At 41.8% G+C, this 12,738-nt stretch overlaps 3 pseudogenes; 1 reads left to right on the forward strand and 2 right to left on the reverse strand.

Moving 5' to 3' along the window:
* Positions 1-250: 250 nt before the first annotated feature.
* On the reverse strand, positions 251-4,218 carry LOC138170929 (26S proteasome non-ATPase regulatory subunit 3 pseudogene; annotated as a pseudogene).
* Positions 4,219-5,245: 1,027 nt separating this feature from the next.
* On the reverse strand, positions 5,246-6,114 carry LOC138170899 (small ribosomal subunit protein uS5 pseudogene; annotated as a pseudogene).
* Positions 6,115-9,293: 3,179 nt separating this feature from the next.
* Positions 9,294-10,452, forward strand: LOC138170900 (26S proteasome non-ATPase regulatory subunit 13 pseudogene; annotated as a pseudogene).
* Positions 10,453-12,738: the final 2,286 nt, after the last annotated feature.

Genomic DNA, 12,738 nt, shown 5'->3' on the forward strand with positions numbered 1-12,738 from the left:
AACATATAGAAAAGAAAATAATAGTTGGAAATAAGAGATCCCTTATCAAGAATAAAACTTGACAGACTACAACGGATTTCTATTTTTTTTAAAGTGTCCCAAATGGATAGATCAAGAGACTGCTATAGACACAGTCTCTCTAAACATTAGTGAATCTTTCAACAAATTCTCTCATTATTTGTGTAGAAAAGATGAAAAGGATTGGACATATGAGGAGAGAATGTCTTGCCACAGAATAGAGAAGACAGTGCTACTGAAGATCATTCCCATGGGGCAGAGGTGTGAACCTGCAGTGGGAGGCTGTCATGTTGTACTGAATTTTAAACAAGAGGAATTTGCATTTTGAAAGGTCTCCTTCTCTAGAGAGTGTCATATTTCCATGGACAGTGTTCTTCCTCTGGAAAAATAAAAAGGGAATTCCTAGGCACAATTGATACCCAGAATGAAAGTGGGAACATAGATCTAGAGGTAAAATATCCTACCATTTTGGATGAAGACTAAGGTAATGGTGGCAAGGGGTAGGTCCAAGCCATACAATTTGGGGCACAAACAAAAAATAAGAATTAGGCAAAACAACAATCAAAATTGAATAGACAGATAGATACATAGATGGAAAGATAGATAAAAGGGGGCAGACAAAGGTCTCTAAATGCAATAACACTGAGACTTGATAAATGATGGAGCTCATTTCTTGAACATCAGATGCTTTATTCTCATGAGGCACACAGTGATTATAATGAAATGACATTATGGGCTGTGAATAACCCATTAATCACAAAATAAAATTTAAAATCAATAGATGAAAGAGGATACAGTGAGGACAAAGCAAAAGCAAATGAAGAGAATAATTCCTTCAAAATTAGATTAGAGCAAATGGAAGCTAACGACTTTGTCAGAAATCAAGATACTGTTAAACAGATCCAAACAAATGAAAAAAAAAATAGAAGGCAATGTGAAATGTCTCATTGGAAAAAACCACTGACCTGGAAAATACATCCAGGAGAGATAGTTTAAAAATTATCAGACTACCTGATAGTCATGATCAAAAAAAGAACCTAGAAATCATCCTTCAAGAAATTCTCAAGGAAAATTGCCATGATATTCTAGAACCAGAAGGCAAAATAGAAATTGAAAGAATTCACCAAAGGCATCTTGAAAAAGATCCCAAAAAGAAAACTCCTAGGAATATCATAACCAAATTCCAGAGTTCCCAGGTCAAGGAGAAAATATTACATGCAGCCAGGAAGAAACAATTTGAGTACTGTGGAAACACAATCAGAATAACACAAGGTCTAGTGGTTTCTATATTAAGGGATGAAATGATTTGGAATATGACATTCCAGAGGTCAACAGAGCTAAGTTTAACACTGAGAATCACCTTCCCAGCAAAATTGAGTATAATGTTTCAAGGGTCATTGATTATTCAGTAAAATAGCAGACTTTCAAATATTCTTTTTTTTTTTTTGGAGAACAATTTATTGTTTAAATTATTTGTTGTTTAAATTATTGTTTAAATTTATTGTTTAAAACTCATAATTAAAGCTTCAAAAAATATACAACCCAACGTGTTCCATCCCCATACCCCTCTCCCCAGAGGAGAACATGGAGTTGCACCCTCCTATCCTGCTTGTGAGGATCCTGCCCTGGAGAGACTGCCTACCTGCCTGCCCTCCATCTGTTGAGCCATTGGCTGGAGAGAGGCCCTGTGGTCAGTGGGGGACAGTCCCCGCCCCCCACCCCTGCACATGCACAGTCTGTGAGACACTGTGGGGGAAGAGGCTCTCCAGAAAAGAGGAGCCCCACAGGGGGAAAATGCAGATCCAGCCCCCACTCACCCCTCCCCCTCCCTAACCACCCTGTTCAAGCTGCCCTGATGACAAGGGAAGCTGTCATTGGCATCTTCGGCCATCTCCTTAGCCAACTCCAGATCCTGCTGTTCTTGCTGACACCTGCTCCTCTGCAGACTTGAGGTCCTTGTTGTAAAATTTGGGAGGGAATCTCATGGCTTTGACAGACATATTGTGGATGTCTAGGCAGAAGGATATGCACTGGTGGAAAGCTAACTGAGGCTCTCAGGGATAATAAATGTCAATCATCTCCTTGGAATGGACATACCCCTTTTTGTGGTTGATGCTAGTCCCTATGACACCATCTCGGATGGCCTCGGCAACAACGAACTCTGCATCCTTTGGGCTATCCAACTGCAGCTTCTGGGCAATGTCAACCAGGGAAATTTGAGAGTAGTAGAGGCTGATAATGTGCGCACCTGTTTTAGTTACATTGTTTTGCAGTTGTATGATTAAGGTGTAGATCCCATCTGTCTGAAACTTTTCTCCAAACTGATCCAGGACCAGGTTGAACTTGGCTAGGCTTCCTGTCCTGACAGCTTGTGTCAGAAGAAAGTAGGGCATGAGGGAGCGCTTAAGTGAGGGCTGACGTAACTATCGTCGGTCTGGGATCTCCCCTAGCAGTAGCTCCACGACAATGAGCAGCTTGTGCACCATCTGTTTGAAGCCAATAGGTGTGTGTTAGGGGGCCTCGCGCAAAGCATTGGTCATCGCTCTTTGGGCCTCTGAGTATTCCAGCTGGATGGCTTTGATTCACCCTGTGTAGTAGAGGTATCTTGCCCATTCGTTGTTGGCTTGCTCGGGGAACATGGACTTGGACACCAATTTCTCAAACAGGCTGTAATGCAGGTAGTTTCTCAACAGGAGGTTAGGTAGAGTGGCCTGGCTGTCTGCATCATGCCTAAGGGTGGCCGTCTGTAACCTGTAATGAAGGAAACTTCGTACCACATCCAATTTGTCTAAGAACTCATAGACCCAGGCATGGTAATAATAACACTTTGTTGCCAGCAGGTGCAGGGCTCTGTAGTTCTATGTACTGATTTTCTGCATGAGGTCATCAGAAACCCCTTGTGCCTCTTTGTAGAGCTTGCTGTTACATCAGGTAAAAGACCACAAGTAGCTGGAGATATGCCTCCACTTCAGGTAAGAGAGGGGCTGAGGCAGTTTTTCCTGTCCTGGGATGGAACTGAAAATCTGTTTCTGTGGGCTTTTCCAAGAAGGTGAGTAAGGAATTATGGGTGGCATTACAGGAGGTGAAAAAGCCAAAAACAGCCTTGTAGAGAACATAGGGTTTGAGATGGCGTGAAGTGAAAGGTAGCACCCGAAGGGCCCTCAGTACAAAGTAGGGCTCCTTGACTCATACAGCCTTCTCAAGCTGCTTCACATGCTCCTTGATGTCCTCCAAGGTGATTGTGTCCAGGTCCTGCTGGGAGCCCTCCACCAAGGCCACTTTTCTCTCACCTTCCCGAGCTGCTCTGCAGTCCACTGCCACCTCCTCCTTTATCTCCACATCCAGGGGGCATCCTGGGGAAGAAGCAGCAGAGGAGGCAGCAGTAGCTCTTTCCCTACCCACCTGGCAGCTGCTTCACCTTGTTGGGGAATGGCGCCATGCTGAGCCCTCTTGCTTCATGGAGCCTGGAGTCCTGGGGCCAGACCTAGTAAGGGGAGCGGGAGCCAGAGGTGGGGCCTCTCATGAGTGCTTGTGTCTGGGGCCAGGGACACTGGATAGGGACTATACATGCTGGTGGGCTTCCTGGGGCAAGATAATGGAGCAGCTGACTTTCAAGTATTCTTGATGAAAAAACCTGAGCTGAACAGAAAATTTGACTTTTAAAGACAAGAAGCATGAGAAGGTAAACCGGAAAAAGAAATCATAAGGAGCTTATTAAAGTTGAACTATTTACATTCCTACATGGAAAAACAATAATTGTAACTCATGAGACTTTTCTCAGTGTGAAGATAGTTGAATGGAATATATATGTCAAAAGCAATCTAGGAACCATACTCTAGAGAGAAGTTATATACATCAGCTAAATTGAGAAGTGGAGAGAGCAAATGGTCAGATGTCAGGATGACTCCTCTTCATTAGTTCAAATCAAGCTTCAGACAATTTCTGGGAAAGTGTGACCCTGGGAAAGTCACTTAGCTCTGTTTGCCTCCGTTTCCCTCACACTGATCACCTCCTGGAGTTGAGGAAGAGGAAAGATAAAGTGCTTTAACATTGTGTCCACCCACCTCTGGCCTACTTACTACAGCAGGCAGGAATCCCTATGTTTTGACCCTATGGTCAAAACACACAAAAAAATATACATTTTCTTTTTTCAAAGATGATTCCATTCACCATTTGTACACGCAATGTTACCACACTCATGTACAACAAAACTTCAAATAGATCCCAAAGACAAACACCTCTAGCTGTGAGAGAGCTCAGCAGATACTGAATCCAAATAGCAGTCTTCAGTGAACAAGGTGGGCAAATGAAGGCCAGCTTATCAAAGGCAAATCTGGATACACATTTTTTGGAGTGGCCACTAGGATGAGGAGAACATGGAGAAATGCCAGGAATAGAACAGAAGTCTGTACAGGTTTGTTGAGCTAAACAAGGACTTTGGTACTGGCAATCATGAGGGCATGTGGAAGATCATGACAAAAATTGTTTAACCACAGAAGTTTATCAGTATTGTTTGCTAGTTTCCTGAGGGCATGTGTGGATAAGGTCTGGATAAAGTATGATACTCTCATACTTCCCCAGTCACCAGTGGAATGAAGCAATGCTATGTACTTTCTCCAGTGCTTTTTAGCATGATGTTTTCTGTGATGTTAGTTGTCTTCATTGCAGTTGAAAATGGTATCAATGCTAGCTATAACAGTGAGGGTAAACTATTTTAACTTGAAAAGGATACAAACCAATACTAAAATGAAGGGGAAGTTGGTATGTGACTTTTTATTTGCAGATAATTATATATTCGATGAAGCCTCTGAGGCTGAGATGCAAAAGGGTATGGATCAGGGTGGCCAGGTAGCACAGCAAGTAAGAGCACCAGCCCCAGTGTTGGGATGACCTGGGATCGAATCCGGGCTCAGACACTTGGCACCCACCCAGAAACACCTGACCATTTAATCTTGAGCAAGTTACTTAACCCCAATTGTTTAGGGGTATCCAGGTGGCACAGTGAGTAAGAGCACTGGCCCCAGAGTTGGGATGACCTGGGATGGAATGCAGTCTCTGATACTTAGTACCACACCCAGAAATAACTGGCTGTGTAACCTTGAGCAAGTTTCTTAACCCCAATTGCTTTAAAAAAAAAAAGGGGGTATGGATCAATACTTTGCCCTTGTGCTATTTTTTTTCTTAGAAGGTATAGTTCAATTTATTTGTTTATTTAAAAAAAAAACATCTATGTAGTTGCCACAGCAGCTGCCTGGGTCCTCTGGACAGACACTCTAGTGTGAGTCTTCACAAGACAGTTGTTGAATTCCTGATAAGGAGACTTAGTGAACACAGTCACCTTCCACAGGTCTGGGGTTAGATAGCTGTATGTTTTGAAGATGGCATCAAAGGTAGCTTTAGCAAAGTTGCCCAGAGTGGCAGTACAGCCTCTCACAGAAGTGTAGTAGTCATCACTTCCAGCCATCATCAGGAGCTTCTTAGGCACAGGAGCTGAAACAATGCCAGTACCTCTAGGGGTGGGGATCAGGGGCACCAGAACCGACCCACATTGCCCAGTGACCTTGCAGGCTACTGTGTGAGGCTTGCCAATCTTGTTCCCCCAGTAGCCATGTCTCACAAGAACGATGGACAGCTTGGCCAGAATGATAGCACCACGAATAGCTGGGGCCACTTCCTTGGAGCACTTGACACCCAGAACAACATGGCCATTGTAGTCACCAAAGGCCACAAAAGCCTTAAACCTGGTAATGTTGTCCGTCTCTAGTTTGTTTCTGAACAGGCATGATCTTCAGAACCTCAGAACCTTTCAATGAAGATCCCAGGAAGAAATCTATGATCTCAGACTTCCTTGATAGGAAGGGAGTAAAGATAGATCTCTTCCAAAGACTTGATCTTCATGTCCTTGACTAGCCAGCCCAGCTTAGTGACAGGAACACACTCCTTGTCTTCGGCCTTTCCTCCCTGGGCCCCACGGCCACAGCCCCGGCCTCGACCTTAGCCCCCACTGCCGAAGCCACCGCGGAAGCCTCCCTGGCCTCCGACGCCAGGGCCCCTGGGGTCTCCCGAACCTCCTGCAGCACTGGTGTAGTCCACCATTTGGTGTTCACTAGAAGTAGAAGCCACTTGTGCTAATTTGGGCCTGACAATTAACATGAAGAAAACAGAGGTCTTCCACCAGCCAACACCGCACAATTCATATGTAAAACCATTGGTTGCAACAAATGCATAAATTTTGAATGCTGCAGATAAGTTCACTTCTTTTGGCAGTATACTTTTAGGGATGTCCACATAGATGAAAAGTCTGGCACGCACATTGCCAGAGCTAGGTCAGCATTTGGGAGACTCTAAAAGGAAGTGTGAAAGAGAAGGGATATTAGGCTGCCAATCAAACTGAAGATCTACAGAGCCACTGAGCTGACCTCATCGTTGTATACCTGTGAAACCTGGACAGCATATCAACTTCATTTCAGGAAATTAAACTGCTTTCATTTGAATTGTCTTAGGAAGATTCTGAAGATCACCTGACAGGATAAGGTCTTGGAGACAGAGGTCCTCTCTTGATCTGAACTGTGAAGCATTCAAAGTCTACTGCAAACAGTGCACTTCCAATGGGCTATGCCCCAATGTCAAACATATGTATACCTTTGAAAAACCTGTTTTACAAAGATCTGGAACAAGGCAAGAACTCACAGATAAGTCAGAAGACGTGATACAAGGGCTCTCTGAAGAATCTTAGCATTTATTGCCAGACATAGGAGACAATGTGCAGCATGCCTGCATCATAGAAGGGGATGTGTATTGTCAGCAAATCATTATCTCAATAGCACAAAGGAAATATAAGATGTAGAAATCTAGAGACAGCCATCCCAAATGTTTAAGTCAACTATTTTTGCTGGTACTATGAGACAGCCTTCTGAGGTCATATTGGACTGATTAGCCACAGTCCAACACACCTTGACCTCAACATCATGATGTCCTTGGTCCTCTTCTAGAATAAAGGATGGGCAACATGTGTCAGACAGTGATAGGCACATATAGCAATATAGGGGAAGTATATGTTAAAAGTACTATTGATTTTAATGTACTTTGAATGGTGTAGTCTTGATAAAATCCCTTTTCAATCTGCATGATTTTAAATTGATTTGTATCATTTTTAGAATAGTAATTAGAGCACATATTTACTTAAAGAAGCACAGGTATGCAATACTAAGGTTTTTAAGCAGGCATTTCACCTGAGTTTTGCATAAAGCTATGGATTTTACATATATCCTAGAGTTCTGTTTGTGCTTTGGACTCAATACAATATTATTGGTCCCTGTGGCTTTTGCATACCTAGTTTCAAGTATCTGAAACTATAAATTATTTCTGTTTAATATTTCACTGTATTTTACTTAATGCTTCAGCTTTGAAGTGTGTTTTAGCTCTAGTTCTCATGCTTCAGGCTGAGCTAAATCTGTTTATGCATACACTGTCCAACACCTGCTCTTCATATTTGTGGAAGATTCTGGGAGGTCTTCCAAGGGAGCTCCCAACAGAGCACATTGTGTTAATCTAGTATGGAGTATTCTAACATTGTAAATAATCCTCCACCTGCCAGGAGATCTATGCCACAGAGGAGAACACTAAATAGTTGCATAGTACCAAGCTGAAATAGACACAGGACTCTTTTCACTTTCTCTTTCCAGAGTTTCTTTGGTTTTGCACTTTAACATTACCTCCATCCCTCTAACCTTGTTTTACATTGTTTGTCTAAAAAAAATATAGAGTGGTTGGTAGTTATCTCCAATTGTTGTTGTTATTTTTAAGGGGAGAGGGGGTGGGCAGGGAACCACCTCCATTTCCATATACTACCTACTGCTTTTTATTGCTTCCTCAGATGTGAGCAGCAGTCCATGGAAAGAACTTGAATGAAGCATATAACATCATTACTATTAATGGGCTTAGAAAGCAGAGTCTGTGAAAATACACTAGTTCCATAGGAAGGGAAGAAAAAAAAAAGAGCATAGCTTTTACCACACATCATTCAAATGATGAATGAACATACTGAGCTATTTCTACAAGACAGATGAACAGTCTGAAGTAAGGAAGGTTGTTCAGGCAGACTGCATCAATGAAACCAATACTCAAGAAAGATGAGTGCAGTACCATCCTGGATCAGTATTAATGATGCTTAAAATGCATTCTTGAATATACACATATGCTTACAGTTTCAGAGATATGGGAAGGCTTGCTATCCCCCTAGATTTTTTTTAAACTAATAGATTAGTGCAAATGGATGCTCTCGTTCAGCTTCATAACTTTACTAATGTAAATTGAAAAAGTTTGGTTATAGTTTGACAAATGATCCTATCTACAGCAAACTCTCTGAACCATAATACTTCTTTCATCTAGAGATGTACTGAAATACCTGAGAATATTTAGGCAGCTGACAGGCTATGTCAATCTCATTCAAAGATAGGACCTTTGACCATTTGCTTTCCTTCTTTCCACTTGAATACATTCAGCCAGAAATTTGTTGCCCCTATTGATGTCAACATCCCTTCTCAAGAGATTTTTAAATAGACAATTGCAACTCAATGTGTTACACAATAGGTATTTTGTAACTCAAAGGGGTGAATGCTATAAACTATAAAACATTATCCAAAGTGAGTACTTAAACAATATCAACATGGACCTCTGCCATGAGATACATTCAGTTTGAGGAGAGGGTAAGTGAAGAGGATCATGAAGAAAATGGAGTTTTGCATGCTATGGTTTACAGATAATAAAATCTGATGACTTATGAGGAAAAAAATCAAAATTTATACATCAAATTGAATAGGTGAAATACAAGATCCCCCCCCCACCTTCGCCCTTCTGATGTTCTCAGTTTTATGCTAAAGGGATGATCACTCGACATTCATAATAATGCAGGCTTTATTTTAAAGCTATTGTTCCAGTTTCTAGTATCAGCTCCTATTGATTTTCTACACCATGCAATTTGTGGGAAATCACTATTCTTACTTATATAGTTTCAAATGTCGACAGCATTGTAATCCACAAAGAATATCTTAACTTGCCAGAACTAGTATTTATAGGACAGCTTAGACAGGGTATTTAAAGAGCACATTACACAGGTAAAGATTTCAGTGATATGGCTCAGAAAAAAATAAAAACAAATAACTAAAATCCCTTCTTGGCTTAGTAGTTTAAAAAAATATGGAAGCACCGTTCACCGCCCCTTGGCCCCGAGTGCGCACCCGCGCATCCATCCAGGAGCCGCCACAGCTGCCGCCATGAAGGATGTGCCAGGCTTCCTGCTGCAGAGTCAGAGCGCTGGGCCCGACCAGGCCGCCGTGTGGCACAGCCTCGAGGAGCTCTACACCAAGAAGTTGTGTCACCTGCTCACACTGCAGATCCTGGACTTCGTGCAGGATCCCTGCTTCACTCAGGGCGACGGGCTCATCAAGCTTTATGATAACTTCATCAGTGAGTTTGAGCACAGGGTGAATCCTCTGTCTTTGGTGGAAATCATTCTCCATGTCATTAGACAGATGACAGATCCGAATGTTGCTCTTACATTTCTGGAAAAGACTCGGGAAAAGATAAAAAGCAGCGACGAAGCAGTAATCCTGTGTAAGACAGCCATAGGCGCTCTAAAACTGAACATCGGAGACCTCCAGGTGACCAAGGAAACGATGGAAGATGTGGAAGAAATGCTTAACAACCTACCAGGTGTGACATCCGTGCGCAGTCCTTTCTCTGATCTTTCCAGCAAGTATTATCAGACTATTGGCAACCACCCGTCCTACTACAAGGACGCCCTGCAATTCCTGGGCTGTATCGATGTCAAGGACCTGCCAGTGTCTGAGCAGCAGGAGAGAGCTTTTACTTTGCGCCTGGCAGGACTTCTTGGGGAAGGCGTCTACAACTTTGGGGAATTGTTCATGCACCCAGTGCTGGACTCCCTGAGGAATACGGACAGGCAGTGGCTGATCGACACACTTTGTGCCTTCAACAGTGGGAATGTTGAGAGGTTCCAGACCTTGAAACCCACCTGGGGCCAGCAGCCTGATCTGGCCGCTAATGAGGCCCTGCTACTTTGCCTCATGGAGATGACTTTCACACACCCCGCCAACCACCTACAGCTAACCTTTGAGGAGATCTCCCAGAGCGCCAGGGTGAAGTTGAATGAGCTGCTGGTGATGATGGCCCCTTCAGTGGGTCTGGTGAAAGGCAGCATCGATGAGATGGACAAGTGAGTGCACGTGACCTGGGTGCAGCCGAGTGCTGGATCTGCAGCAGTTCAAGGGCATGAAGGACCGCCTGGAGTTCTGGTGCACAGATGTGAAGAGTATGGAAATGCTGGTGGAGCACCAGACCCACGACATCCTGTCCTAGGACCTAGGTGCTCTGCGCAGGCGTGGTTCTCCAGGAGTTTCTGGAGCCCCCATTTCTGTGGAGCTTTGCTAATATCCATCCTGGAGGAGGTAGAAAAGTGAGGAAGAAGACCACCAGAGCAACTGCCTGCTCCTGTGGGCGGCTGGGGGGGGGGGGGAAGGAAGATAGTGCATTAAATACCTGCTATGTGCCAAGAAAAAAAAAAAAATATATATATATATATATATTTTCCATATATATATATTTCCATATATATTTCCATATATATATATATGGAAGCAACTTGTCTATTTAGTCTGAGAATGATATGAAAATGTTGTCTTTTTTTTTCTTTTTGGAAAGAAGGGCAATTGGGTTTAAGTGACTTGCCCAAGTCAAACTGCTAGTAAGTATTAAGTGTCTGAGGCTGGATTTGAATTTAGGTCCTACTGACTCCAGGGCTGGTGGTCTTTTCACTGCGCTGCCTAGCCGCCCTTGAAAATGTTCTTAAATATGATTTTATTTATGTCTATAGAAATTAAAAATTCACCACAAAATATCCTTAAAATGGAAAATATCCTTAATTAATATCATCATAAGGAGGTTGTCCTGAAGAAACAGTAGTCACTTATTCACTTATTTTTTTAATCTTTTTTTCAAAAAATATGTATTAGGTTCCTATTAAGTTCTGAGATTTGTGAATATAAAGGTGAATCAAAGATTTGAATTAAAGTTACCACACATTTTAAACTCACCACCCATAAAGTGCAAGGCTCTATTCCAGGTGCTAAGAATGCAAAGAAAAAGTGATAATGATATCTGACTTTATAGACTTTCTAATCTAATAGAAAGACAACAGCTATTCATTCACTCTTAACCTTGAAACGCCAAATCCTATTACAAGATGGAAAATGACACATGTAAAATATTACAGAATGTTTGAAGTAGAGAACTCTTCTTGGATTGGAAAGGAGTGCAAGGCATCAAGAAGAGCTTTATTAAGATGGCATCTGATTTTGGCCTTCAGGGAATTGATGATTTCAGTAAGTAAAGATGGATGTATATAGAGTGACTGAATGAATGTGGGAAGAGCTAAGTCAGTGAAATAGACATAGACAAAGGCACAGAGATGGAAAAGAATATCCCTTCAAAAAAGCTTTGAACTGGAAGGTACAAAGTTTTATAGTGAATATATTATACAGGTCACCTATGACTGCTTTTTTTTTTCATAATGCTCACATTCCTTTTGGGGAGAAGCCAACTCCAGGATCAAGAAGATTCATTTCGATTCTAGCTTCTGACGCATACTGGCTGTGTGATCTAGGATAATAAACAAACTTCTCAGTTCCTCAGCCAATTAAGATTACCAATTGCAAAGCAATTATAGATGTCCTTCAGTAGAGAAAGTGATCACTGCACTAGTAAAAATCAGAGATGCACAGATGAATCTAAAAATAAGTAAGGAATTAAGATTTCACCCAGGAGAAAGCACCTGGTTTATTTTAAGGAAGATAGGGATTTCGATAATTATCATTAAGGAGGGCCTTTGGGGTGGCCAGGTAGCACAGTGAGTAGGAGCACCAGCCCCAGAGTCGGGATCACCTGGGATCGAATCCGGGCTCAGACACTTAGCACCCACCCAGAAACACCTGGCTGTGTAACCTTGAGCAAGTTAACCCCAATTGCTTTTTAAAAAGGGGGGAGTCTTTGTTTCAACTGCATGAGAGATAGAGGTAAAATTATTGAATTTTGGGGAGCAGTAAGGTGTCCATTTGACACAGAACATAGATGACAGAAAGGGAGTCAACACAAATGAAGCTAGAAATGTATGTTGAATAATGTTAAATGGCAAACTAACACACTTGTGTTTTATCTTAAGGAGCCATGGATGGTTCTAGAGTAAAGGAATAGCATAGTCATATCTACAGCTTAGGTATTTGTGTCATTATTGTTATTGTTGGTCAGCTGCATTCCTACACACTTTGGAAGGGACATTTGGAGATTAATTAAAAAAAATAAAAGAAACTTGCAATGCTGAAAACAAAACAAATAAAAACAAACCCTTATATAGCATATATTATCATTCTACACTAATAGGTCATATTATACAAACATATTGTATTTATACAAATATACCTATACAGAACGATAAAATAAAAGCTACTTGAGTGTAGGAATTGTTTCACTTCAAATGTGTTTGTTCCCAGTTTCTTCTACAGTGGCTGAAATAAATGATGGACTCAGTAAATTTTGGTTTATTGATTGATTTTTAGAATATGTAGCTTTATCACTGTTCTTGATGTTTCATTTACATATAGGTGATTTCTTTCTACCTTAAGGGGATAGCAAGACTTAAATAAT

Source organism: Petaurus breviceps, unplaced genomic scaffold, assembly GCF_028583685.1.
Source record: "Petaurus breviceps papuanus isolate PSGF00001 unplaced genomic scaffold, PetGlider_PUasm1.0 40, whole genome shotgun sequence".
NCBI classification, from domain to species: Eukaryota; Metazoa; Chordata; class Mammalia; order Diprotodontia; family Petauridae; genus Petaurus; species Petaurus breviceps.